Source organism: Bos taurus, chromosome 5 (assembly GCF_002263795.3).
Source record: "Bos taurus isolate L1 Dominette 01449 registration number 42190680 breed Hereford chromosome 5, ARS-UCD2.0, whole genome shotgun sequence".
Classification (NCBI taxonomy): domain Eukaryota; kingdom Metazoa; phylum Chordata; class Mammalia; order Artiodactyla; family Bovidae; genus Bos; species Bos taurus.
Genome location: NC_037332.1, coordinates 2442237 through 2467687, shown reverse-complemented (window position 1 = coordinate 2467687; position 25451 = coordinate 2442237). Strand labels below are relative to the sequence as shown.

The following is a 25451-nucleotide window of genomic DNA, read 5'->3' as shown; positions in this document are numbered from 1 at the left end:
GGAAATCCCATGTAGAGAGGGCTGCAGTCCAGGGGTGGAAATAACTTGGACACCACACCACCACAATGCTAGATTAAGCTCAGTAAAATGAGTAAGACAATAATTCCTCATATTCCATTTTCTGGAAGAATTTTTGTAAAGTTGGTATTATTTACTCCTTAAATGCTTAATAGAATTCACCAACAAGCCAATAGGCCTAAAGTTTTCTTTTTGAGAAGAGTTGTAACCTCAAGTTGAAGTCCTTTAATAGAGTAGAGCTTCCTGAGTAAACTTCAGTAGTTTTTTGTTTTGTTTTTTTCCCCAGCTCTAAGGAATTTTCTGATTTATATGACCTGTCAACTGTAGTGTCCTAAATTTTTAATAATATGCCTTTATTATCCTGTTGATTTATAAGAGGTTCAGTTCAGTTCAGTTTAGTTGCTCAGTCGTGTCCGATTCTGCAACCCATGGCTGCAGCACAACAGGCCTCCCTGTCCATCAACAACTGCCTTGAGTTTTACTCAAACTCATGTCCATTGATTCTGTGATGCCATTCAACCATCTCATCCTCTATCATCCCATTCTCCTCCTGCCTCAATCTTTCCCAGCTTCGGGGTCTTTTCAAATGAGTCAGTTCTTTGCATCAGGTAGCCAAAGTTTTGGAGTTTCAGCTTCAACATCAGTCCCTCCAATGAACACCCAGGACTGAACTCCTTTAGGATGGACTGGTTGGATCTCCTTGCAGTCCAAGGGACCCTCAATAGTTTTCTCCAACACCACAGTTCAAAAGCATCAATACTTCAGGGCTCATCTTTCTTTATAGTCCAACTCTCGTCCATACATGACTCCTGAAAAAACCATAGCCTTGACTGGACAGACCTTTGTTGGCAAAGTAATGTCTCTGCTTTTTAATATGCTGTCTAGTTTGGTCATAACTTTTCTTCCAAGGAGTAAGTGTCTTTTAATTTCATGGCGGCAGTCACCATCTGAAGTGATTTTGGAGTTCCCCAAATTAAAGTCTGTCACTGTTTCCATTGTTCCCCATCTATTTACCATGAAGTGATGGGACAGGATGCCATGATCTTTGTTTTCTGAATGTTGAGCCTTAAGCCAACCTTTTTGCTCTCCTCTTTCACTTTCATCAAGAGGCTCTTGAGTTCCTCTTCACTTTCTGCCATAAGGGTGGTGTCATCTGCATATCTGAGGTTATTGATATTTCTCCCGGCAATCTTGATTTCAGCTTGTGCTTCTTCCAGCTCAGCATTTGTCATGACGTACTCTTCATATAAGTTAAATAAGCAGGCTGACAATATGCAGCCTTGATGTACTTTTTTCCTATTTGAAACCAGTCTATTGTTCTATGTCCAGTTCTAACTGTTGCTTGCTGAGCTGCATACAGGTTTTTCAAGAGGCAGGTCAGGTGGTCTGATATTCCCATTTCTTTCAGAATTTTCCACAGTTTATTGTGATCTACACAGTCAAAGGCTTTGGCATAGTCAATAAAGCAGAAATAGATGTTTTTGTGGAACACTCTTGCTTTTGTATGATCCAGCAGATGTTGGCAATTTGATCCCTGGTTCCTCTGCCTTTTCTAAAACCAGCTTGAACATCTGGAAGTTCATGATTCACGTATTGCTGAAGCCTGGCTAGGAGAATTTTGAGCATTACTTTACTAGCATGTGAATTAAAGTGAAATCGCTCAGTCGTGTCTGATTCTTTGCGACCCCATGGACTGTAGCCTACCAGGCTCCTCTGTCCATGGGATTTTCCAGGCAATAGTACTGGAGTGGATTGCCATTTCCTTCTCCAGTGGATCTTCCCGATCAGGGATCAAACTCAGGTCTCCCGCATTGTAGACAGATGCTTTACCATCTGAGCCAAGTGCAAGTGGGTGGTAGTTGGATCATTCTTTGGCATTGCCTTTCTTTGGGATTGGAATGAAAACTGACCTTTTCCAGTCCTGTGGCCACTGCTGAGTTTTCCAGATTTTCTGGCCTATTGACTGCAGCACTTTCACAGCATCATCTTTTAGGATTTGAAATAGCTCAACTGGAATTCCATAACTTCCACCAGCTTTGTTCGTAGTCATGCTTTCTAAGGCCCACTTGACTTCACATTCCAGGATGTCTGGCTCTAGGTGAATGATCACACCATCATGACTATCTGGGTCCTGAAGATCTTTTTTTACAGTTCTTCTGTGTATTCTGAGGAGCTATCCCACGTTGAAGGTCAGGAAGGTGGCAGTGAGGAGATACCCCTCGTCCAAGGTAAGGAGCAATGGCTGCGCTTTGCTGGAGCAGCCATGAAGAGATACCCCAAGCCCAAGGTGAGAGAAACCCAAGTAAGACAGTAGGTGTTGCAAGAGGGCATCAGAGGTCAAACACGCTGAAACCATACTCACAGAAAACTAATCAATCTAATCACACTAGGACCACAGCCTTGTCTAACTCAATGAAACTAAGCCATGCCCGTGGGGCAACCCAAGACGAGCAGGTCATGGTGGAGAGATCTGACAGAATGTGGTCCACTGGAGAAGGGAATGGCAAACCACTTCAGTATTCTTGCCTTGAGAACCCCATGAAGAGTATGAAAAGGATGAAAAAAATAGGAAAAATAGGAAAAAGTATGAAAAAAATAGGATACTGAAAGAGAAACTCCTAGGTCAGTAGGTGCCCAATATGCTACTGGAGATCAGTGGAGAAATAACTCCAGAAAGAATGAAGGGATGGAGCCAAAGCAAAAAAAAAAATACCCAGCTGTGGATGTGACTGGTTATAGATGCAAGGTCCAATGCTGCAAAGAGCAATATTGCATAGGTACCTGGAATGTCAGGCCCATGAATCAAGGCAAATTGGAAGTGGTCAAACAAGAGATGGCAAGAGTGAATGTTGACATTCTAGGAATCAGCGAACTGAAATGGACTGGAATGGGTGAATTTAACTCAGATGACCATTATATCTACTACTGCAGGCAGGAATCCCTCAGAAGAAATGAAGTGGCCATCATGGTCAACAAAAGAGTCCGAAATGCAATACTTGGATGCAATCTCAAAAACAACAGAATAATCTCTGTTCGTTTCCAAGGCAAACCATTCAATATCACAGTAATCCAAGTCTATGCCCCAACCAGTAATGCTAAAGAAGTTGAAGTTGAATGCTTCTATGAAGACCTACAAAACCTTTTAGAACTAACAAAAAAGATGTCCTTTTCATTATAGGGGACTGGAATGCAAAAGTAGGAAGTCAAGAAACACCTGGAGTAACAGGCAAATTTGGCCTTGGAATATGGAATGAAACAGGGCAAAGACTAATAGAGTTTTGCCAAGAAAATGCACTGGTCATAGCAAACACCCTCTTCCAACAACACAAGAGAAGACTCTATACATGGACATCACCAGATGGTCAACACCAAAATCAGATTGATTATATTCTTTGCAGTCAAGGATGGAGAAGCTCTATACAGTCAGCAAAAACAAGACCAGGAACTGACTGTGGCTCAGATCATGAACTCCTTATTGCCAAATTCAGACTTAAATTGAATAAAGTAGGGAAAACCACTAGACTATTCAGGAATGACCTACATCAAATCCCTTATGATTATACAGTGGAAGTGAGAAATAGATTTAAGGGCCTAGATCTGATAGATAGAGTGCCTGATGAACTATGGACAGAAGTTCGTGACATTGTACAGGAGATAGGGATCAATACCATTCTCATGGAAAGGAAATGCAAAAAAGAAAAATGGCTATCTGGGGAGGCCTTACAAATAGCTGTGAAAAGAAGAGAAGTGAAAAGCAAAGGAGAAAAGGAAAGATATAAGCATCTGAATGCAGAGTTCCAAAGAATAGCAAGAAGAGATAAGAAAGCCTTCTTCAGCAATCAATGCAAAGAAATAGAGGAAAACAACAGAAAGGGAAAGACTAGGGATCTCCTCAAGAAAATCAGAGATAACAAAGGAATATTTCCTGCAAAGATGAGCTCGATAAAGGACAGAAATGGTATGGACCTAACAGAAGCAGAAGATATTAAGAAGAGATGGCAAGAATACACAGAAGAACTGTACAAAAAAGATCTTCACGACCCAGATAATCACGATGGGGTGATCACTGACCTAGAGCCAGACATCCTGGAATGTGAAGTCAAGTGAGCCTTAGAAACCATCACTACGAACAAAGCTAGTGGAGGTGATGGAATTCCAGTTGAGCTATTCCAAATCCTGAAAGATGATGCTGTGACAGTGCTGCACTCAATATGCCAGCAAATTTGGAAAACTCAGCAGTGGCCACAGGACTGGAAAAGGTCAGTTTTCATTTCAATCCCAAAGAAAAGCAATGCCAAAGAATGCTCAAACTACTGCACAATGGCACTCATCTCACATGCTAGTAAAGTAATGCTCAAAATTCTCCAAGCCAGGCTTCAGCAATATGTGAACTGTGAACTTCCTGATGTTCAAGCTGGTTTTAGAAAAGGCAGAGGAACCAGAGATCAAAATGCCAACATCCTCTGGATCATGGAAAAAGCAAGAGAGTTCCAGAAAAACATCTATTTCTATTGACTATGCCAAAGCCTTTGACTGTGTGGATCACAATAAACTGTGGAAAATTCTGAAAGAGATGGGAATACCAGAACACCTGATCTGCCTCTTGAGAAATCTGTGTGCAGGTCTGGAAGCAACAGTTAGAACTGGACATGGAACAACAGACTGGTTCCAAATAGGAAAAGGAGTATGTCAAAGCTGTATATTGTCACCCTGTTTATTTAACTTATATGCAGAATACATCATGAGAAACGCTGGACTGGAGGAAACACAAGCTGGAATTAAGATTGCCGGGAGAAATATCAATAACCTCAGATATGCAGATGACACCACCCTTATGGCAGAAAGTGAAGAGGAATTCAAAAGCCTCTTGATGAAGGTGAAAGAGGAGAGTGAAAAAGTTGGCTTAAAGCTCAACATTCAGAAAACGAAGATCATGGCATCTGGTCCCATCACTTCATGGGAAATAGATGGGGAAACAGTGTCAGACTTTATTTTTGGGGGCTCCAAAATCACTACAGATGGTGACTGCAGCCATGAAATTAAAAGATGCTTACTTCTTGGAAGGAAAGTTTTGACCAACCTAGATAGCATATTGAAAAGCAGAGACCTTACTTTGCCAACAAAGGTCCGTCTAGTCCAGGCTATGGTTTTTCCTGTGGTCATGTATAGATGTGAGAGTTGGACTGTGAAGAAGGCTGAGTGCCGAAGAATTGATGCTTTTGAACTGTGGTGTTGGAGAAGACTCTTGAGAGTCCCTTGGACTGCAAGGAGATTCAACCAGTCCATTCTAAAGGGGATCAGTCCTGGGTGTTTCTTTGAAGGAATGATGCTAAAGCTGAAATTCCAGTACTTTGGCCACCTCATGCGAAGAGGTGACTCATTGGAAAAGACTCTGATGCTGGGAGGGATTGGGGGCAGGAGGAGAAGGGGATGACAGAGGATGAGATGTCTGGATGGCATCACTGACTCGATGGACATGAGTCTGAGTGAACTCCGGGAGCTGGTGATGGACAGGGAGGCCTGGCGTGCTGCGATTCATGGGGTCACAAAAAGTCAGACACGACTGAACGACTGAATTGAACTGATGCAATAGTGCTCTTTACAGCATTGAACCTTGGTTCTGTCACCAGTCCCATCCACAATGGGTGTTGTTTTTGCTTTGGCTCCATCTCTTCATTCTTTCTGGAGTTATTTCTCCACTGATCTCCAGTAGCATATTGGGCACCTACTGACCTGGGGATTTCATCTTTCAGTGTCCTATCTTTTTGCCTTTTCATACTGTTCATGGGGTTCTCAAGGCAAGAATACTGAAGTGGTTTGCCAGTCCCTTCTCCAGTGGACCACATTCTGTCAGACCTCTCCACCATGACCCGTCCATTAGTTTCATTGATTTAGACAAGGCTGTGGTCCATGTGATCAGATTGGCTAGTTTTCTGTGATTATGGTTTCAGTCTGTCTGCCCTCTGATGCCCTCTCTCAGGGCCTACAGTCTTACTTGGGTTTCTCTTACCTTGGACGTGGGGTATCTCTTCATGGCTGCTCCAGCAAAGTGCAGCACTGCTCCTTAACTTGGACGTTGGGTAACTCCTATCTGCTGCTGCTCCTGATTTTGGATGTGGGGTATCTCCTCTTGGCTGCTCCAGCTCCTCTTTAATTCCTGATAGTGATATTTTTTATGATCTCTTCTTGATCAGTCTGGCTATATTTTCATCAATTTTATTCATCTTTTTAAAAGAAAAAGATTTTGACTTCATTGTTTTTACTCTATTGTGTTATGTGTTCTATTTTATTGTTTTCTATTCTTGCATCTCTATCCTTCTGTTTGTTCTAGATTTAGTTTTCTTTTTTTCTAGCTTGTTAAATTGGAAACACTTAATTGATTTGTGACCTTTCTTGTTTTCTTATATAAGCATAAAACGCTATAAGCCGTTCACCAAGAACTGTCTTAGCTCAGACGGTAAAGAATCTGCCTGCAATGCAGGAGACCCCAGTTCGATTCCTGGGTCAGGGAGATCCCCTGGAGAAGGAAAAGGCTGGCTACTCATTCCAGTATTCTTAGGCTTCCCCGGTGGCTCAGATAGTAAAGAATCCACATGCAGTGCGGGAGACCTGTGTCCAGTCCCTGGGTTAGGAAGATCCCTTGGAGGAGGGCATGGCAACCGACTCCAGTACTCTTGCCTGGAAAATCCCCATGGACAGGAGAGCCTGGTGGGCTGCAGTCCTTGGGGTCACAGAGTCAGACATGACTGAGTGGTTAAGCACAAGCACTGTCTACACTTTGGATTTGAGTGAGTTTTTTTACTCATTCATTTTTATTTCACTGCAGAAGAAGGTTGGTGTTATTGTTTGTTTGCTTAGATTTTTTAAAAATTTTACCTGTAACTAATTTTTTTGTTTTGATTCATGGGTTATTAAGAAGAATGTTTGTGAATTTATAAATATTTGGGATTCTTTCCATCATCTTTCTGTTATTGATTCTAGTTCAATTCCGACATGATCAGAGAACATGCTTTATATAATTTTAATTCTTTTGAATTTGTTAATACTTGTTTTATAGCCCAGAATATGCTATGTATTAGCAAATGTCGCTTGTGTACTGGAAACAAATGTTTTTCACTTTTGTCATATAGCATGTTCTATTAATTAGTTATGTTAATTTCCTTGAAAATATTATCTTCTATAACCATACTGACATTTTAAATCTACTTGTTCTATCAGTTTCTATCAATTATTATTAACCTACTATAATTGAGATTATTCCACTTCTTATTTCAGTCCTGTCAGTTTTTGTTTCATGTGTTTTGAAGCTGTTATTAGTTATTTACATTTAGGTTTTTTGTTGTCATTTTCTTAATAAGTTCAATCATGTTTGAGACAAAAGAAACAGAAAATGATGAGACAGTAATAGTATTTATTTGGCAGTGTTGTGTGTGTGTGTGTGTTTTAAGATTTCTTTAAAATAATGTGGAGTTCAATATTCTGTCAAATGACACAGATTGAAATTTATTTTACTTGCCAGGATGCAGTTCATTTTGCAAGTTAATTCCCGCTAAGTTATGAATGGCACAGAGGAAGAAGCAGTGAAGTTTATTGAGATATCTCTGAACAGGTTTTCTTCTCAGTCAGGCTTCATTTGGAAATTCTCCATGCATAAACTGGCTTTACTGTTCACAACATGAATCTGGGTCGATGGGGATGGCTAAAAATAGCACTTGTTTCGAGAAAAATGTATATAATCTTATGTTCTAACATCTGAGACACTACAAAGCACTGAAGAAGGAAATCAGTGAGTAAACTCTGGGCTAACACTGTGCAACACAGGGCATTTTTCAACCTTTACAGATAATCTTTATTCTCTTTTTTCATCATATGTAGAACATTCTCTGCCACACAGTATTTTATTTACTGTGTGAAAAGCTTCAAAGGCAACCTGGTCGATTTTATTCCCAGGAGATTGTTTCACCATCTGCTCAAGCAGTAAAACTCATAGCACTTGGCAAATATCAGTCTCAGGCTATGTCTACACAGCACCAGTGAAGGATTTCATAAGAGAGGTTTCATGACACTTTGATAATTATTTTGGGTTACCAAGCAGGAGAATTTAACTGGAATATTTTCTGACTCCCATTTGTAATTGATAATAATCCTGGTAATAAACATTAACTAAATTTGACTTCTAATGATATTATCTGATTAGAGTTATGAGAGACCTTACCCTGAATAAGGGTTTCCCAGATGGAGCTAGTGGTAAAGAACCTTCCTGCCAATGCAGGAGTCATGAGATACAGATTCTATCCCTGAGTCACAAACCCCATGGAGGAGGGCATGGTAACCCACTCTAGTATTGTTCCCTGGAGAATCCCATGGACAGAGGAGCCTCGTGGGCTACAGTCCATAGTGTCGCAAAAAGTTGGATGCAACTGAGGCAACTTAGCACCTATGCATCCTGATAAAATTTATGCAGATAGAATAATCCCCTTATATGAATTTCATTCTCTCATTTTGTTGCCTAACAAATATTGATTGAGCACTCATTTTGTATCGGGCACAATTTTGAACACTGAGATAGTGAAAAAAAATTGAATTTAAAAATTAAATAAATAAAAAGTGCCTTCTCTTACATTCTAATGTCAGTGATAACTGCTAAGAGGCTAAATGTGATGAAGATATAATTTTGAAAGATGGTCAGGAAAAGTTTCTCTAAGGAGGTGACATTTTAACAGAGACATGAATAAAGTAAGAGTGAACAAGGCAGTTTATCTAGGTAAAAATCACCTTAACCAAAAGGAACAGCTGGTTCAGAATCCCTGAGGCAGGAACAAGCGAGGAGGCCAGAGTGCCTCAAGCAGAGACGTGGGTAAGGGAAGAGTGATAAGGAATAAACTCGAAGAAGGTGAAAGGAGCAGGGGTCAGATCATGTGGTATTTATTGCATTTTATTCCAAATGTAATGGAAGATCACTGGAGAATTTGAGCAGGAAAGTCATTGATCAAGCAGTTTTTTAAAGCGTCCCTTGGGCTCCTGGGTGCAAAAGTAAGCAGACACTATGTGTGTGGGCACAGAGGGGAAGTCAAGAGAGCAGCCAGGAAGACACCGCACAGATCCAAGTGAGGGAGGGAGGTGGCCTAGAACAGGCCGTAAAGCAAATAAATGAGGAGCAGCAGGATTTCTGATCTCTTTTGAAGAACTTTTGCTAATAGATCAAATGTGTGAAAGAAAGAAGAGTCTCCAGTCTTACCAGGTCAACACTGGGTGAATGGTTGGGCCAATGACTGAAACAGGTAAGTATAAAAGGCTCAATTTTGAATAAATCAAAAGTGATATCCTTATTTACATCTAAATGAGAGGTTGATCAGACCATTTGTAGAATTCCATATTTCGGGAATACATATCAAAGCCATTGAAACAAATTTGGGAGCCACCAGCATATAGATAGTATTTAAAGTCATGAGAATGGGTAGAAATGAGATCTGAGGTTGGAGCCTTGGATTAATCTATTTTTGGCACGCTGGTGTACTCTGTCACAGAGATCAAAGAGCAACTATTGGGGCAGAATGAAAAGAAGAATGTGTGGTCCCCTGGAAGCCTAGGAACAAACATGTTTCAAAAAACAAGAGGAAGAGATCAGTTCTGTGCATTTGTTTCTTCATGCTTTCATTCATTTTATCCCAGTCTTAATCAATATAAGTAGGAAGAAGTAAGCACATTTTATCTATTGAAGAGCTAGAAAACGAAGTTGAAATAAAAACAGAAAATTCATGAAAAATATAGTGTTACAGATTCTATTTTCTGATCACAATGCCTGGGATATACAAGAGCACACCCCATTTTCTTATTTATATGATAGAACCTGAGGGTAGACCCTCAGATGAGCAACACATGTGTGAATATATATCTACCTTCATTGCTATGTTCAATGGCAATGACTATCATTTTCTTTTTTTCCCCCATTTCCAGACTACCAGTGATGTGGGTAACCTATATATTTAGAAATGAATCATTCACCAAGAAACAAAAATAACTATATTGAACTCTATTCCAAATGATCTATTCTTAGCTGATTAAAGGGGAAAAAAGAACTCGAAAATTTTATCTTTTATGTAAAATCATGTGTATGTATTGGTGCTTGTATTACTCCCTGACTGTAACTTGATAGTGTCTTCGTCTACATAGAGCATAGGGGACATTCTATTTATTTTTCTCTGATGTTAAAAAAAAGCCAAAACTAGTATATCCCCCTGATAAACACACTGTCTTTCTATCCTCACAGAAGCCAGTCTGCACAAGTTAATTGCTCGGACCTGACAGTGCAGGGCAAAGCAATAATAAATGGGGTGTACTGGGTTGTAGAAAGAACAGATGTGAGTTTTCTGCTCCACTGTACGATGAATTAATTCTCTATCTCTCCATTTATATACTGTGGTCACCACCAAAGACCTATGTTTAAAGACTCTGGTAAAACACTCTTCATAAGGTCCCTGGTGACATCTAAAATTTCTCCTTTAAGATATAGTCCTTTTCTACGGTGCTGGGGAGGAGGGACTTTTACTTGAAATGCCACTGAAATATGATTTTTGTTTCTGCTTGCTCTAAAAAACTCTTGCTCACAGACCTACTGCCTGAAGAAACTAGAATTGTGCAATTACCTATAACTTTGTCCCTATGGAAAATGTAGTTGAAATATATTTTGTAATAAATTTTGATATTTTATTTTTCATCTGACTCAAAGGATGCACATATTTAAGCTCCTAGGAATGTCTAGTCTTCTGAACTAGCTTGGGTTCAGAAGACTGATGCATGAAAAAAAGTGTTTTTAATTTATTAATATATTTTTGGGGGATCACAGATTTCACTATTCAAGCTAAATGCCATGAAAACCTCACCTTTATCTATTGCTTCCCTGAGCACAGACCAACCGCTTGATGATGAAAATGTTCTGAGACTCAATCACTAGATCTTGATCACTAGATCACTCGATCACAGAATTTGTTGTTGTTTAGTCTTTAACTCGGGTCTGACTCTGGTGACCCAAAAACTGTAGCCAGCCAGGCTCCTTTGTCCATGGAATTTCCCAGGCAAGAACACTGGGGTGGGTTGTCATTCACTTCTCCAGGAGATATTCCTGACTCAAGGATTGAACCTGGGTCTCCTGCATTGCAGGCAGATGTTTTACCGTCTGAGCCTCCAGGGAAGGCCGTATTGAATAATGGAAAATTTTAACTCCAATCCTAATAATCATTGAACATCCACAACAGAAAATTGACTTCATTAAAATTTATATACTGTACTTGGCTCTTTTTTCTTTTTTTGTGTGATCAAATTTAACATGATGTTAACATGGCATAGTAAAAATGTGTGTATAAATATTCTACATAATCATCCTACAAATATTAGAAATTTCAATAAATATTTAATTGTGTTTATTTTCATGGTATATGTCATTAGATTTCCCCAAAAAGAACTTCAGAGAGTTATTTTTACTGTTCTCTAATCCAAAAGGTCTCTAGAGAGAGACACACTAGTGTAGGAAGCTTCCCCACAGAGTTATGCCAAATTCTTTTATTATTCAACTCAGACTTTTCATGATCATTTGCCAAATAATACTGAAGCAGAAACAAAATTAAAATAAGACAAAATAAATTATTTAAAGATAAAGTTAGCTCTTCTGCATTTTCAGGTAGCCAGAAAAATGTCCGATGTTCTTAAAACTCAAATTGGCTAATTCCAAGAGACAGGATAGATGAGCTCATGTTCAAATGAAATGGATGTCAGGCAAAATGTGGACTTTTTGTCTAGGCATTGGCATTTAATGTAAAAAGGAAGCTGAAAGCACCAAAGTCATTGGCAAGCTTGACCTATGAAATATGAAACCTCATTGGGTGAGGAAGCATCTCATGTGGAAAACCTGCTAAAGAGGCTTAACTAAAATCTCAGAGCATTTATATTCTTTATAATCACAAGAATAAGCCTTTGCATTGCACGTGTCTTTTATTTTTAATTTTTGTTTGAATGTATCTTTATGAAAATTTCATTCTTGAATGTGGTTAGCATCATTGTCACACAATCATTTCATGCACACTCCTGCTTCCACATTCTGCTCTCATGCCCCATCATACGAAAAGTTGGGGCACGCTAAGTCAGCCCTAAAATGAGAGAGGAAAACAGGAAGGTCAGTAATGGAATGATTACATGGTTAAGAACAGACACTAGACTGTAAGACAGACTTGGAGTTGAGACTTAGCTCAACTACTTCCTAGTAGTATGTTCTTGAGAAAATTATTTAATTTCCCTAAACTGTTTCTTCACTGGCAAAATGAGGATAATAATATGTTAACATCTCAGTTCAGTCCCTCTTGAATCTGCGCACAATGTTAACCCAAGACTTTCTTCCATTTGGGAATGAGAATTGAGATCACTGTTGCTCTAAGGAGAGGTTATCATTAGACGATGCAAAAAGCTAATGGTCAATGATTGCTTTTTAGGCTTTAAAAATGACCCAGAGGGATGGTATGGGGAGGGAGGAGGGAGGAGGGTTCAGGATGGGGAACACATGTATACCTGTGGCAGATTCATTCTGATATATGGCAAAACCAATACAATATTGTAAAGTTAAAAAATAAAATAAAATAAAAATTCCCAGTCTAGGTTAAAGTTGGGGAAAAAACAAACAAATGCAACACCCCAACTCTTTTTAACCTTCTCTGGCAATCTCCCCACCACTCACTTGGATTCTATGTCTCTGAGCTGGGGAGAGTAAGAGAAAATTGGAAGGAAATAAAATTGAAGCTTGAAAGCTTAGCAGTTTGATATGGAGGTGCTGAAACTGAGGTAGGACACAGCACTTTAAAACTGAGAAAACAAAAGTTGAGGATATTTGATGCCTACTTTCTGGATGAGCTCTGACAGGCCTGCAGATGTGCCCCAGGTCACTGGGTGCATATGTAGGTGCCAAGTGAATCAGGGTGACTGTCCAGGATTTCAGGAGCAGAGAATATCTGATGGGGATCCAGCCAACTGCAGTCTCAGGAAGGTTCAGGAAACAGCCAAACCTTATGTGAAGGCAGAAGAATCACATAAAATTAATCTTTAATTCAATGGAAATGTGCATTCACAAATAGCTTGTACTGAGTGGCAAGAGGGCACTGAAACAAATGCCAGTAGATATGCAAACCAAACAATTATGTGTCTCCCTGAATACCAGCACAGGACAGATCAACACCAAGAAGTGGAGTTCTCTCCCTACCAACACTACAGAGTTTTTATGAGCCCTGAACCTTAGAATCAACTTCAGGACTTGGGAACGCAAGGAGAAATCATTCTATATCTGACTTTAGACTTGAAATAATTTCAAAATATTTAAGTTTCCCTAGAATGAACTGATTCTATTGCAGATTCTATTCCTGGACACCATTGGCAATCAAGATAGAAATTAAGTTCTGATAGGAGAAAATAAAATTGTTTTTAAGTTTTCTGAACATTGGACTTTTTAGTCTGTGAAAATATTGTGTGTTCTATATATGCAACTCTTTTTACTACACAGAAGAGGTTTCATTTCCATCTAGTAAAAGATGTATCAGAGAGCATATCTCATTAGCCTAACACACATCCAGACACTGTGGCTACAGTTAGGGTGACTGCTGCCAAGTGTATGGTGGGTTCTAGTTATTCACACAAGTAAGTAGTCAAGTGGTTCTCAGACATCAAGGTGCATACAGAGCGTGTTAAAATTGCCCTGTGCCTCAGAGATTCTGCTTCCTTAATATTTGAAGCTTTTACATGGTGTCTAAGTTATTTGGATATTGGTTAAGCTATCTAGCAACACTGGTTTCCTTTAAAAGAAAGAAAAAAAAAAAGAGGAGAGAGAGAAAAGGACTGAGCATGTGAGCAGATATTAAAATAATTATATGTATTCTAAATAGTTATTAGGTAGCAGCATTATAATCTTATCTTTAAAGAAAGACATACTCAGTTGTAATATTAAGGAGAACATAAATAGTTAAGTTTGAACAATTGGATTGCCTTCTAAATTTATCTACTGTTGTTCAGCAGTGACAACCATAAACCAGCCATCATGAAAGGGATACAAACTTATTAGAATAATTGTAAACTGCAAGCATCAATACAACATATAAATCTACAGCAATAGTATTTATTTTACAAGTAAATCACAAGAAAATATGTGTTGATTAAACGAGTACAGAGAAACTGTTTTAAAATAAATTTAAGAACGTAAACTAGCAGCTTAGCAGACAAAAGAAAGCAGTTTACTGGCTGAATAAGGGATGGATGTGCCATCTCTCAATTCGACAGAACTTCGCTTTTGTGGTACTGTTGCAAGAGGGTTCTAAAATGTTTACCAGCAAGAAGCAAAGTAACCATGGCAAGACCCTGCTGCCTCCACTATGTCTTCTCCTCTACTCTCTCACCTTTTTAAGGAACAGATTTATTTTATTTATTTATTTATTTATTTATTTTTCCAGGCCAGGTAAAATCACAGACTTTGTTAGCATGTTAAATGAAAAATTTTGCACTGATAATCTTCCAACCCTAGAAAACTCCGAGTCTCAGGCAAACCAGAAGAGTTGGTTACTCTATTTGCAAGAGAAAAGATTGCTTGTCTTATAAATATTCTATTCAGAAGACAATGAAGACCTTTGTAATAGGAATCATATTTTGAATCATGTTCATCATATATTCATTTGCCTTTTTGAGCACAAGACTTTCCATTGGTCTGCTCAAAGCATTCACCTATCTTGGGCATGGCAGTTCTTTGCATCATGTGACCAAAGTATTGGAGCTTCAGTTTCAGCATCAGTCCTTCCAATGAATGTTCAGGGTTGAGTTCCTTTAGATTTAACTGGTTTAATCTCCTTGCAGTCCAAGGGACTCCCAAGAGTATTATCCAACACCACAGTTCAAAAGCATCGTTCTTCAGCACTCAGCTTTCTTTATGGTCCAGTTCTGACATCCATACATGACTACTGGAAAAACCATACCTTTGACTATACAGACTTTTGTTGGCAAAGTAATTTCTCTGCTTTTTCATATGCTGTCCAGGTTGGTCATAGTTTTTCTTCCAAGGAGCAAGTACATTTTAATTTCATGGCTACAGTCACCATCTGCAGTGATATGGAGCCAAGAAAATAAAGTCTGTCACTATTTCCATTGTTTCCTCATCTATTTGCCATGAAGTGATGGGACCGGATATCATGATCTTAGTTTTTTGAATGTTGAGTTTTAAGCCAGATTTTTTATTCGCCTCTTTCACTTTCATCAAGAGCTCCTTTAGTTCCTCTTTCTTTCTGCCAGAAGAGTGGTGTCATCTACGTATCAGAGATTATTGATATTTCTCCTTGTAGATGTATTTACCAGTATATATCATGATATTTAATATATAGTAAGTGATATAGTAAAAATATTTAACAACCAATATGGCATGGTTGGGGCTTCCCTGATAGCTCAGCTTGTAAAAATCTGCCTGCAATGCAGGATACCCTGGTTTGATTCCTGGATTGGGAAGATCCCCTGCAGAAAGCATAGGCTACCCACTACAGTATTCTTGGGCTTCCCTGCTAGCTCAGAATTCACTGGTAAAGAATTCACCTGCAATGTGGGAGACCTGGATTCTCTCCCAGGGTTGAGAAGATCCCCCAGATGAAGGCATGGCAACCCACTCCAGTATTCTTGCCTGGAGAATCCCATGGACAGAGGTGCCTGGTGGGCTACAGTTCATGGGGTTACAAAGAGTCAGACACCTCTGAGTGACTAAGCATAGCATATGGCATGGTTACTGCTGGCCAAAGTGATGAAGAGTGGTTGACAGGTTGAGAATTTCTCAAAAAGTTGGAATTTGAGATGAGACCCAAAGAATGAAAAGGAACCAGCTATGAAAAAATATGCAAGACATAAGATCAAAAATGTAAACCAGATCAGTCTACTGACACTTCGGTAATAAACTATATGGTGAAAGAATCAGAAGAAGAGTTAATATATGTATATGTAAAACTGAATCACTATGCTGTACATCTGAAACTAATACAACATTGTAAATACTCCAATTTTTTTAAAAAAATAAAATAACCAAAATAATATAAATAAAACCCCTGCAATACATTAGTAAGTGTACTTGACAGAGGATATCCATTGTGTTTCTTGAATAACCATGTACAAATTGAATCATATTTTAAAGTTTTTTATTGAGTCTCATTTTTTAAAGCATTATGATTATTATTTTAAAAATAGATTCTTTGGGGAAAAAAAAGACTATTAGGCTATTGTAAGGAATAGACTTTTATTTGTAAGTTAATGGGGAAAACTTTGAAAGATTTTGAGCAGAAAATGACACGATTTAAGCTGCTTTCTGAAAAGAGCGCTCTCCTCCCCGCTGCTTTGGCCACTAGCACAGGGTGTGAGTGTCAGGTGCTGGGTCGTGTCTGACTCTCTGTGACCCCGTGGACTGCAGCCCGCCAGACTCCACTGTGCGTGGGATTCTCCAGGCAAGAATACTGGAGTGGACTGCCATTTCCTTCTCCAGGGGATCTTCCCAACCCAGGGATCAAACCCAGGTTTACCACTTTGCGGGCAGATTCTTTACCATCTGAGCATGTATTGATAATAGCCAGGATGAGATGGTTGGATGGCATCACTGACTCAGTGAACATTAGTCTGAGCGATTTTGGGAGATAGAGGAGGAGAGGGAAGGCTGGCATGCTGCAGTTCACAGAGTAACAAAGAGTCTGACACAACTTAGGGACTGAACAATGATAAGGCCACCTTGCCAGGAGTGTTCGGAGGGAACTCCCTCACAACACTTCTCTCAACCCACCCTCCTAGGAGTGCCCCGACACGGCCTGCTGAATGAACCCAGCTTAGTTACCCTGCTGCTGGCTTTCCGGCTCCTGACAGTCCTACTCTTTAGGAAAGTCCTTCTTTTTAGTCCCACTTTTTAGTTCATACTTGCTTCACTTCTGAATGTATTAACGTCAGGTCTTCTTAGCTGATCTTCTGAGCATATTCATGAGGGGTCTTCTTAGTCCCCACTTCTTGGAGGAGAAGTTTTAGTACAACTATATGGAAAAATGTAGCCTAGATTGCTGCAGAGCTAGAAACAAAATGAACAGGTACTCTCTCCCCATCATTCTTTCACATGCCTTCCAATTTAATGCAGTGTTTCGATGATGCTGTATTTTTTGGCTAGTATCTAAATCACACAGCTTTTCTGATACAGAATGGTCAGCACATTTGCCCCAAAGGGTTTGTGTTTAATGACCACTTTCAGCTGGGTAGCATGGCTGCCAGTTTGGGACTATGTGTGTTCCTCCCGATTCATTTTTAGCCTGGAGCAATACCTTTAAGGAATTGTCCTGCTCTGGCAATGCATGCCTAGGTCTGCATGATAGAAACATCTGCTTCATATCCAGAGCTTACCAACTTAGTTCCCTAAACTGCCCTATTTGTCACTGGTACATCTCATTCCTCACAAATTCTCTGCTTCTTGGCCCCTTTTTTTTTCATTCTCTGAGATAATGGTGATGATGATGATATTTACAATGATGATACAATGATAACCACAGCCGCACGTGTGCCACCAATGTTTTCTCCATGCCAGGCATGGTGATGGCTGCCTAGCACATAATATCTCAAATAATCCATTCGACAGTTTGGAAACTTGAATATAATTTTAAGCTCATTTTAGAGAGAAGAAAAGTAAGACTTACAGGCTAGAAGATCACATAGCTTGTGAAGTGAACCCATACTTAACATTCAGAACATTCTGACATGAAAGCCCATGGTCCTGCCAACCCATTCCTTCTTGGACTGCTGAGGGTTCTTGTTTCTCCTAGCTATAGCTGACAACAACTGAAAGTGTTCATTGATTCACTTGAGTACTAACACTTCCAGTCTAGCTTGTCTTGGGAAAAATCTTCCCAGTGTACTGCCCCTAAGTAAAAAACACAGATTTGTGGTTTTGCTTCTGTGACTCACCCAGAATGTGTCTTACTGTGCTTTTTTTACTTGGAGCAATCCACAGTGGCTCATAGATCAAGTGGAAGCAATGCTATAAAAACTTCATAATGTGTACAAACTGAGTTATTATTAAATTACTTTGGAGGGGCCAAAAGAGGTTTTTATCAGGGGCAAGAAGTACATTGTTTGCTTGATTAATACCCACACTATTTCTCAAAAAGGAGTTAAGGCCATTAGAAATATAACTTCAACTCAACTTCATGTTCTTTAACACAGCTTTAAAAATAATTATAGCATATTAATTGAAAATAAATTTATATTAAGTAATATTGTTTGGATTTGCACTTGCTCAGATGTAAATTATAGTTGCATTGCTTAGCCAAAAATCACTTAATAATTTTGTAAAAATCTGTTTTATTTTTCTAATCATGATGTTTCAAGTGAAAGTGTTTTGAAAGTATCAAAATACTCTGATAGAATATTTTGCATTTGCCCACCACTTGTATTTTATTTGAATATGAAAAAAATCTTTCTTGTAAGTTCTCCTCTTAAAAACTATGGTAAAAAGAATATTCACATTTTACTTTCCACAGATGATTTGAATTTCTTTTATGTTTTATACTTATTTAATCTGCTTTTCATAATTGGTCTTTTCTTTCTTTTTTTTTTTTTTTGCTTAACTATTTGTCATAGAATGGCACGTCAAGGCTGTTAATGCTTCTTAAGAAGCAGGTAGTATGTATTTTCTGACCAACCTTCTAATAGATGCAGACTTTGATGAATAAGATAGAAACATTTTTATTTTTTTAAAGCTTTTTTTTAAATTTTATTTTTAAATTTAACAATATTGTATTGGTTTTGCCAAATATCGAAATAAATCCGCCACAGGTATACATGTGTTCCCCATCCTGAACTCTCCTCCCTCCTCCCTCCCCATACCATCCCTCTGGGTCGTCCCAGTGCACCAGCCCCAAGCATCCAGTATCATGCATCGAACCTGGACTGGCAACTCGTTTCATATATGATATTATACATATTTCAATGCCATTCTCCCAAATCATCCCACCCTCTCCCTCTCCCACAGAGTCCAAAAGACTGTTCTATACATCAGTGTCTCTTTTGCTGTCTCATATACAGGGTTACTGTTACAATCTTTCTAAATTCCATGTACATGCATTAGTATACTGTATTGGTGTTTTTCTTTCTGGCTTACTTCACTCTGCATCATAGGCTCCAGTTTCATCCACCTCATTAGAACTGATTCAAATGTATTCTTTTTAATGTCTGAGTAATATTCCATTGTGTATATGTACCACAGCTTTCTTATCCATTCATCTGCTGATGGACATCTAGGTTGCTTCCATGTCCTGACTATTATAAACAGTGCTGCAATGAACATTGGGGTACATGTGTCTCTTTCAATTCTGGTTTCCTCAGTGTGTATGCCTAGCAGTGGGATTGCTGGATCATAAGGCAGTTCTATTTCCAGTTTTTTAAGGAATCTCCACATTGTTCTCCATAGTGGCTGTACTAGTTTGCATTCCCACCAACAATGTAAGAGGGTTCCCTTTTCTCCACACCCTCTCCAGCATTTATTGTTTGTAGACTTTTGGATCGCAGCCATTCTGACTGGCGTGAAATGGTACCTCATAGTGGTTTTGATTTGCATTTCTCTGATAATGAGTGATGTTGAGCATCTTTTCATGTGTTTGTTAGCCATCTGTATGTCTTCTTTGGAGAAATGTCTATTTAGTTCTTTGGCCCATTTTTTGATTGGGTCGTTTATTTTCCTGGAATTGAGCTGTAGGAGTTGCTTGTATATTTTTGAGATTAGTTGTTTGTCAGTTGCTTCATTTGCTATTATTTTCTCCCATTCTGAAGGCTGTCTTTTCACCTTGCTTATAGTTTCCTTTGTTGTGCAGAAGCTTTTAAGGTTAATTAGGTCCCATTTGTTTATTTTTGCTTTTATTTCCAATATTCTGGAAGGTGGGTCATAGAAGATCCTGCTGTGATGTATGTCGGAGAGTGTTTTGCCTATGTTCTCCTCTAGGAGTTTTATAGTTTCTGGTCTTACGTTTAGATCTTCAATCCATTTTGAGTTTATTTTTGTGTATGGTGTTAGAAAGTGCTCTAGTTTCATTCTTTTACAAGTGGTTGACCAGTTTTCCCAGCACCCTTTGTTAAAGAGATTGTCTTTAATCCATTGTATATTCTTGCCTCCTTTGTCAAAGATAAGGTGTCCATATGTGTGTGGATTTATTTCTGGGCTTTCTATTTTGTTCCATTGAACTATATTTCTGTCTTTGTGCCAGTATCATACTGTCTTGATGACTGTGGCTTTGTAGTGGAGCCTGAAGTCAGGTAGGTTGATTCCTCCAGTTCCATTCTTCTTTCTCAAGATAGCTTTGGCTATTCGAGGTTTTTTGTATTTCCATACAAATTGTGAAATTATTTGTTCTAGCTCTGTGAAGAATACCGTTGGTAGCTTGATAGGGATTGCATTGAATCTATAAATTGCTTTGGGTAGTATACTCATTTTCACTATATTGATTCTTCCAATCCATGAACATGGTATATTTCTCCATTAGTGTCCTCTTTGATTTCTTTCACCAGTGTTTTATAGTTTTCTATAGATAGGTCTTTAGTTTCTTTAGGTAGATATATTCCTAAGTATTTTATTCTTTCCATTGCAATGGTGAATGGAATTGTTTCCTTAATTTCTCTTTCTGTTTTCTCATTATTAGTGTATAGGAATGCAAGGGATTTCTGTGTGTTGATTTTATATCCTGCAACTTTACTAAATCATTGATTAGTTCTAGTAATTTTCTGGTGGAGTCTTTCGGGTTTTCTATGTAGGGGATCATGTCATCTGCAAACAGTGAGAGTTTTACTTCTTCTTTTCCAATTTGGATTCCTTTTATTTCTTTTTCTGCTCTGATTGCTGTGGCCAAAACTTCCAAAACTATGTTGAATAGTAATGGTGAAAGTGGGCACCCTTGTCTTGTTCCTGACTTTAGAGGAAATGCTTCCAATTTTTCACCATTAAGGATAATGTTTGCTGTGGGTTTGTCATATATAGCTTTTATTATGTTGAGGTATATTCCTTCTATTCCTGCTTTCTGGAGAGTTTTTTTTACAATAAATGGATGTTGAATTTTGTCAAAGGCTTTCTCTGCATATATTGAGATAATCATATGGTTTGTATTTTTCAATTTGTTAATGTGGTGTATTACATTGATTGATTTGCGGATATTGAAGAATCCTTGCATCCAATTTAGAGAAGAGCTAACACCTATCCTACTCTTCCAGAAAATTGCAGAGGAAGATAAACTTCCAAACTCATTCTATGAGGCCACCATCACCCTAATACCAAAACCTGACAAAGATCCCACCAAAAAAGAAAACTACAGGCCAATATCACTGATGAACATAGATGCAAAAATCCTTAACAAAATTCTAGCAATCAGAATCCAACAACACATTAAAAAGATCATACACCAGAAATATTTTTAAAAGTACAAGTATTCAGACATTTTATGTACCCTCACTGACCACAGTACCCCAACTGAGCAATTACATCATTCCAAGCAGGCATAATTCTTTAAACAATATTGCACAGAACAGTAAATGGCTAAATAATACTCAAGACTAACTCTTCTTGTTCTTAGAGAAGATTATCTCTCCCTCTTTATATATGCATACTCACAGGAAAAAAACAGACCTAGATGTTCTTGTCCTCAAGAATTCCTATGTAAATAAATAGATGAAATTTTTTCAGTGATAGCTCTTTATTTACAAATAAATAAGTTTAAAATATGCTAACTAGTGAAAAAATTACTAGTGAAAGTAATTTTTAAAGATAATTTAGTCTCAATTTTAACGGCAATAGTGTATTTTGATTGCATGTCTGAGAAATGTATTTAAAGTGTTTTCACTATTCCGTAAATTGAATTTATGTTCCGACTGATTTTCTTCCATTATTTTATATTCTAAGGCATAGAATACAATAAATGTATTACAAAAAGTATTTCCTTTCTATTTGTTTTTGTATATTTGGACAATTTTTCAAAGACTATTTATAGTTGAAGACATATATTAGAATGTGTATGGTAGCTTTAAAAAAAAATGGGGGAAATTTTGAAAATACTTGTTAAAGTTTAAGATAGGAAGGAAAGGTGGCAGTAATAGTTATAAATTTTTTGTTCATATATTAATATTGTGCTAGTCTTATTATTGGGCTTCCCAGGTGGCACAGTGGTAAAGAATTTGCTTGCCAGTGCAGGAGGCTCAAGAGATGCAGGTTCCAGCCATAGGTCAGGAAGTTTCCCTGGACTAGGACATGGCAACCCATTCCAGCATTCTTACCTGGAAAATTCCATGGACAGAGGAGCCCTGGAAGGCTACCCTCTATGGGGTCTCAAAAGGTCAGACACAACGGAACTACTGAGCACAGCACAATCTTGTTATTAACTGATAGAATTTACACAAAATCCAATGGAATGGAGTTTGCTCATTTTACTGACACAGAAAAGGTAACTCACAATTTTCTAAGTGTGCAATTCAATTACAGTTTAGTTTTAATTGTGTAAATGGGGACATAAAATTGAAGCGATTTTTCTTTCCTCTGGAATAATGTTGATTTTTGGATAAGTAGTGACTTGGATATGCTCACTTTTGTTATTTGGTAGTGTACATGTGTGAAAAGATGGTACTGAACTTTTTTATTAAGTACATTATATTGGCACTTTCTCACATAACCTTTCAATTTTCCAAGAAAGCTGATACACATAAAAAATATTAAGTGGAAAAGTATCTGATGAATGCCTCAAGATGAGTTTGGTTCAAAAAAATTCAGTTAAGCAAGTCTATGGTTAAAATTAAAAAGAAAATTGTGTCTATTTCCAGTATTTTATTGTTTTTTCCTAGAATCCTCATAATGAGAGTGTGAATATGGTTTTTATCACTTTTCTCAGTTTTTATACACATCATTCGATTTATTTCTCATGAGGTCTCATGCTATTATACATCATGGTTGTTTCCAATTATCTAAATACTCCTCATTTTTATGAGGTCTGCCCTGGTGGCTCAGAGGTTAAAGCATCTGCCCACAATGCGGGAGACCTGAGTTCGATCCCTGGGTCCGGAAGATCCCCTGGAGAAGGGAATGGCAACCCACTTCAGTATTCTTGCCTGGAGAATCCCGTGGACAGAGGAGTCTGGTGGGCATGGGGAGTCCACAGGGTCGCAAAGAGTCAGACACGACTGAGCGACTTCACTTCACTTTCATTTTTATGAACCAAATTGATAAATTTGTCTGCCCTGTGGTCTACTGGAAAATTTTAACTCTTAATCATTAGTGTTGGTAGCAAAGCTTTCACTACAGACAGTAAAATGCTGCTCAGATGATTGGAATGGCTTCGGGAGACTGAAGACCATTCCACTGTGCCTCTTGCTGTCGTTAATGTATTTGAATAAATTAACTCAGGCTAAAATAAATGTCATGGGGAGATGAGAAAGGTAATAGAAATTACTAAAATTTCAGTGAAAGTGTCTGTTAATATTTAGTATATGCGATGTATACGGACTCTGGATTCAAACTTTCTGGTCTTGAGTTCCAGCACCACCACTTATAAATTGAGCAAGGCCCTTAACCTCTCTGAGCCTAATCAATACATGAGGAAAATATTAGCACATACTTTATAGATACCATAGACTGTCGTAGGCATCAGTGATGTAACAACAAAGCATAATTGGTGACAGCATGGAACTTACATGAAGGAAGAGATAATGAGGAAGTAAAGCTATAATTTGCCGTGGGGTTATATGAACAGACATGATGGAAATTAAAGACTAGAATGAAACTACAGGAAGATGGGGAGGCTGTCAATGCTTTATAAGAGGTGCTCAGAGAAGAGCTCACTAAGAAGATGGTATCTAAAGGAAGCCATAGAGCAAGTCATGTAGATATTCTGGGGAAAAACATCATTCTGTGTAAACAACTGGACTCGGAAAGGTCTGAACCAACAAAATTCAGTTCAGTTCAGTTCAGTGGCTCAGTCATGTCTGACTCTTTGTGACACCATGAACTACTGCACACCAGGCTTCCCTGTCCATCACCAACTCCCAGAGCTTGCTCAAACTCATACCCATCAAGTTGGTGATGCCATCCAACCATCTCATCCTCTGTCATCCCGTTCTCCCCCGTCTTCAATCTTTCCCAGCATCAGGGTCTTTTCCAAGGAGTAAGTTCTTCACATCAGGTGGCCAAAGTTTTGGAGCTTCAGCTTCAACATCAGTCCTTCCAATGAATATTCAGGACTGATTTCCTTTAGGATGGACTGGTTGGATCTCCTTGCAGTCCAAGGGACTCTCAAGAGTCTTATCCAGCACCACAGTTCAAATTCTTCAATGCTCAGCTTGCTTTATAGTCCAAATCGCACATCCATACATGACTACTGGACAAACAATAGCTTTGACTAGACAGAACTTTGTTGGAAAAGTAATGTCTCTCAGTATGTCAAGGCTGTATATTATCACCCTGCTTATTTAACTTATATGCAGAGTACATCATGAGGGTTGTACGAAGCACAAACTGGAATCAAGATTGCTGGGAGATATCAATAACCTCAGATATGCAGATGACACTACCCTTATGGCAGAAAGTGAAGAAGAACTAAAGAAACTCCTGATGAAAAGTGAAAGAGGTGAGTGAAAAAGCTGGCTTAAAACTCAACATTCAAAAAATGAAGATCGTGGCATCTGGTCCCATCATTTCATGGCAAATAGATGGGGAAACAATGGAAACAGTGACAGACTTTATTTTCTTGGGCTCCAAAATCACTGCAGATTGTGACTGCAGCCATGAAATTAAAAGAACATGTGCAGTGTGTACAAATAAAAGCAGAGAAGCCAATGAGCATCAGCAAAGTGAAGCAGCAAAAGCAGGGAAGGTGAATTTCAAGAGGTAGGAAGCAAGAGGTGGAAAGGTAGCAAACCATTCAGGGCCCTGAGTGATGATAAGGACTTTATTATCCTGGGTGAAATGAGGAGCCATTAGAGGAGTTTGCATAAGGCAATGACATAAACTTGTTTATGTTTTTAAAATAGCAGTGGCTGATCTGTTGAAAAAGACTATAGGAGAGAAAGAGTGGAAACATAAAGGTGAATCGAAGACAAAATAATTGTAGTTCCAACTAATTCAGTAACCCAGTGGACATATCAGATTCCAGATAAAATTAGAAAGTAGACCTAAATGAAATTACTAACACATTGACTGTTATGGGTAGGATTGATAGGAGAAGTATTTTGCCTCAGCATCTTGGAGGGAAGAAATTGTCATCTGCTGAAATGGCGAAGATTAGAAGAGGAACATTTGGGGTTGAGAAGGGGGTTTTTGTTGTTTTTCAGTCACTCAGTCATGTCCAACTCTATGACCCCATGGGCTGCAGCACACCAGACTTCCCTGT

General features: G+C 38.5%; 1 long non-coding RNA gene across 2 annotated transcripts in view; it reads right to left on the bottom strand.

Annotated features, from left to right (window-relative positions):
• Positions 1–11987: 11987 nt before the first annotated feature.
• The window catches only part of LOC132345233 (uncharacterized), a 36022-nt gene continuing 22558 nt past the window's right edge, over positions 11988–25451 (bottom strand). For both annotated transcript variants that reach the window (XR_009494436.1, XR_009494435.1), the window contains 2 exons: positions 12904–13067; positions 11988–12161 (listed from right to left, as the gene is read on the bottom strand). This is a non-coding gene — a long non-coding RNA (uncharacterized lncRNA). The remainder of the gene's footprint in view (positions 12162–12903; positions 13068–25451) is intronic.